Here is a 4,688-nt window from a genome sequence, read left to right as displayed (position 1 = left end):
TATTGTTTTCTTTTTTCTTGAAATTCTAAGGGGGCAAACAGACTCGGGGACAGAAGAGGCATGCTGAAACTTGAACTGGATTCAGCTAGAATGTGCCTCTCTTTTGTTGTTCTTCATCTTTTTGGGCAAGGTGACTGAAGTCCAGTAGAATTGCTGATGTTACTGAGTCAGTTAAAATCTGCAGGGGAGCGCAGGCCATTGAAGGAGGGGTATTTGTGGCATATTCGGGGTCTACAGTGATAAAAGCACTAAAGGAGCAGGACAGCACAGAGGAGTTTCACTTGTCCTGGGTGAGAATGGATCCTGTTTCGTTGTGGTTGCCAGTGCCGCCAGCACTTTGCAAGGAGCTCGCAGTCTGACTTAGAGAGACCATACAATTCAAACAAATAACACACCAGAGAACCAGTTGTTATTTTTGTTAGATGATCATTGAAAACATTTGCTTTCTGGATGCTGCTGGTTTTGACCGCAGTAATAATAAGCTGAGAGGATTATTTTTTTTCCATTGACAGGAATGGTAGTGCTAAGGAAAAATCATGTACTTTCATTTAAATTGCAGTTATTTCCATTGTGTAGATTTCTTTAAAATATTAAATGTCTGGATCTCATATTTTCTAAATTTTCTTATTTGTTTTTCCACATGTCACCTCCATTGACTCAAAAACTTGTATAGAGCTGCTTAATGGAAAACACACTTATGAGAAGCAACTAGACCAGCTCCATTTCAAGTGGCTAAGAGCAGGATACATGCTGCCTCAGGCCCAATACTGTAGTATGGGTCAGGGCCTCAGGACAGGTAACTGAGACCTTTTTTTTCTTGGTTCCATCGTATGTATCAGCCCACAGCACTCTGGCAGTGGATGTCAGGGCTTATTCAAAGACAGTCTGTCTCTTCCTTAGGTGCCTGTTCATAGAATGTCTCACTGCTGGGATTTTGGCACTTAGAGCCCCCTCGGGGCCCTGAAGATATACATGCAGAAACTGGGGCATGAGGGAAAGGGACCAAAGCCTACGTAAAGGCCCAAAGCAGATTCCTCTTAGGCTGCTCACAGGGGAGTTGGGAACTCTCTATCTCTGCAGAGGTGAGCTCCAGTTTTCCTTGGCCCCATAGTGCTGAGCTCTTCAGGTTGTCCTTTCTGCTGCCCCCAGCATGTTTCAGTTTGCAGACTGGCAGGCGGCAGCAGGGTTTTGTGGCAGTGCAAGCTCCCACGCCGTTCCACATGCTGAGTTTGCTGTGATGATTCTCCAAGAAAGAGGCAGATACTGTATGAAGACTGATCAGAAGACACCTGCTGTGGTTAATGTAATTATATAATAAACATAATAATTGAAATTTAATTTCTCCAGAGATGATCTCCTCATTTGAAAACATGTCTCTGATTTCTTAAGTGAATGGCTTCAGTAACACACATGTGCTAGATTACCATGCCAGGGCGTAGGTGAGCAGTGGATGACTACAGCTGGGAATCCCTCAAGAATGGGACTGTGGTACCAGTGTTACACCACCAGTTGCCAGGGAGATACCTTCCCTACATTTCACTGTCCAAAAAGCTACTGAATCCTTCAGTTAAAGGCAACACTTACATTTTTAAAGCATTTCTCTGTTCACTGCTGCCATTTTTATGGGGAACGGTACCCCTTCCATTGGCCTATTACAGTGTTTACTTGAAAACATATGTTTCATCACCATTCCAACTCTATTTGTTCCCTTTAGCCAGATTTCTCTGTTTGGATATTCATCCAGCTCACTTGGCTTTTCTGCCTGCTAACCACTTATGTTTGCAGTATGTCACAAAATGAAAAAAATCCCCAAGATGCGTGCATCTTCTATTTCTGAACACTACATTTTCAAAGAAAAATGTCACAACATTTGTCTTTATTCCCAGTGGAATTCTTCTTTTCCCAAACAACTAGCTCTGTTTAGTCTTCTGGACGAAACTGAGACCATACTAATATCACATCTAGCAATCATCCCATTATTATTCAGGTCTTAATGGAGTCAAGGGGAGCTGAGAGAGGCAGTTCTTATTTTGAAGGATGGAGTAAAAATAAGGGCACCAGTTTTTATACAGTGCAAATATAAGTCACCGTTAAGTGGGAGGTGACTAAAGTGGGTATTAAAGTAAAGTAGGCATAATCTACTGGGAAAGCTCCAGGCGGAGTGTTTGTGAAGCACAGCGCCCACGTAAGGAGTCACAGCATGGGTGATCAAAGAGCTTGCCTCATGCCCCATCGCTGCCAGTCAGCCTGGCCATGAATGCAGTTCAGACTGTATGTGTCTTCATCCTCTGGCTTACCTCATCACCAGTTTACAGCTTTCTGTCTACTGAGAAATAAATCTACGGACTCATTTCACACGGGCCACAGAACAACAGTAACTTTGAACTGCTGCCCTACATTGGGTCTGACTTAACTACAGATCTGGATCCTGTTATTAATCCACTGTCACATCTGTATCTCTAGTTTCACATCAAAACATATATGAAAAACTTCTTAAGGAATATAATAGGTGGATACCTGGCATAAAAGGTCAAAAAAAGCTGGTCTATCAAATACACATACAAATATATATAACCTGTAAAGGTTTTTTAAGCACAAGGCTGAGAAGTAATTAAAATAGAAACATAAGCTTGGAAATAGAAGGTTAAATGGAGTTCATAATTCGTATTGATGGTATGTGTCCCCTTGGGGAAAAAATGCCATGCTGGAATATGCAGTTGAGGAACATGCAGGGCTACAGGAAAGCAGTATACGGTGGCCCACCCTGGTGGCAGAGCCTCATTAAGGCCTATCTACTGCAGGACTGTGTAACAGAGAAGAAATCCTCTAAAGATGTTGATTGTTGTTGTTTGTTTTAAAATGAGCCATTGCATACCACAGCAAGATAATCTTCAACACCTTCATCAATCAAAGTGGAGCTTATCTAATTTTACTGATTTACTTACTGACAAATCTGGCAGCAGCCTTACAATGTAAGCATCAAAGAGCCCAAAGGACAAAATGGTCTGTGAGTTACAGAACACAAGTTAAGGTTATGATGGTAGCAAAACTGCAGAATAAATCAGTCAGTTATACACACAGACATACAACTTCGTTTCAAGAACTCCACTTGTAAAAACAATATATGGGTCTCAGAGCCATATTTGTTTGGGTTCTAAGTAGCAATTTTAAGATTGATAACATATTAGGGAGAAAGAAAACCCTTATTTGGAACAGCAGAAATGTTTTTACCTTAGCACTTGGCAAAAAAAAAAAAAGGTTGCTCAAAGTCTTTTGAATATTTAGCTTTGAAGATACCATGTTTGAATACATTCAGTTAAATGTTCAGGAACATTTAGGAAATGCATGTTATCCAATTCAGTACATAAACAATGATGAGCAACTGTGTCCCAGGAACTTTGAACTCTTCTCTCCCTCTCTCTGCTTGGAAACCTATTCATAAACCTTTGTGATAGCAGAGATCAGCCCTCAAGTTTTGTGGCAATACACACATCTCTAGTCTGACTGACCACATAGAGATTGTCCCAGATCTGCACAGCACAGCCAGTAATTTGGTTTCTCAGTACTACATCTATTAATTCAAATTATGGTGACTTCAGAGTTATTTAGAAGTAAAGACACATTTTGATAAAGCAGAGCTTTTACACTTGGCTTGTACTGAGTAGAGAATATGAGGCTGAAGACTGGTGTACATTATGAAGAGCTTTTACCATAGGTTAAAGACCAGCAGTCATCAAATGTTACTCATACTAGTAAGCTGTTGGTCTTTGACAGAGCCTTAGCAAAAGTCAGTATTCACCCACCCCTGTTTGGCTCAGTTAGAGAAGTCGTTTCTTCCATTTTGTACAAGTGGTACTCATTTTTATCTCATCTTGCAAAAAACATACTGCTACTAATCGAAACAGCAACAAACCTTGTGCTCGTGAGTGCAGTGTTTAGTTCCCAATGCCGATTGTCATGCAGTTCTGCTAATCTGGCCAGAGAGCCTTCTCAGGTTTTAAGGCTACTTTCAACAAGCACTTCAGGTCAAAGAGTTACTCCAGGGAGACCTGTTTACGTCTCAGATAAAAGAATTCAACCCCCACTTTTGGCATGAATGTATATTTTATCTTCTTGCTTGGCCACCACCAGAAACATAATTCATGCTTGAAAAGTGTGGTGTCTCCTCACAGTGTTCACTGCTTCAGAAGTGCAAGCCCATTTTGCAGAGAAGTCAAACACACTCTTGGCACAATGAATGAAATTAGCAAAAGAAGAAACTATGCTAGAAAGGGTTACTTTGCTGAAAGCACTGCATATTGGCTTTTGGTCCAGGGGACTATTCTCAAAGCGGGCTGTCTGGCAATTTCCCCCAGTTTGTGTACCAACTTAATTGGTAGCTACCTGGTACCATTAATGTCAGTTGGGTCCCTGTCTTGTAACATGATGCTCTGTGTCCACACAGGGACCTGCTGTGGCTGGAAGTCAGTGTAGGGGCAGGGGGTTCCCCTAAGCAGATCTCATTTCAGGATTTGGGCTTTAAACTATGAGGCTCTCTAGAGAGTACAAGGGCTGTGTGAATTGACAGCATTTGATAAATAACGTGTGTAGACTAATTTAAATTGTTTCTTTGGCCAAGAATATATTTGGCTATTTGGGAAAGGGAGGTTGTTTGGCTTCTTTTCCCACCAATAGTAAGCTATATTCTC

Source organism: Strix aluco, chromosome 4 (genome assembly GCF_031877795.1).
Source record: "Strix aluco isolate bStrAlu1 chromosome 4, bStrAlu1.hap1, whole genome shotgun sequence".
In the NCBI taxonomy this organism is placed as follows: domain Eukaryota; kingdom Metazoa; phylum Chordata; class Aves; order Strigiformes; family Strigidae; genus Strix; species Strix aluco.
This window is presented reverse-complemented; position numbering follows the sequence as displayed.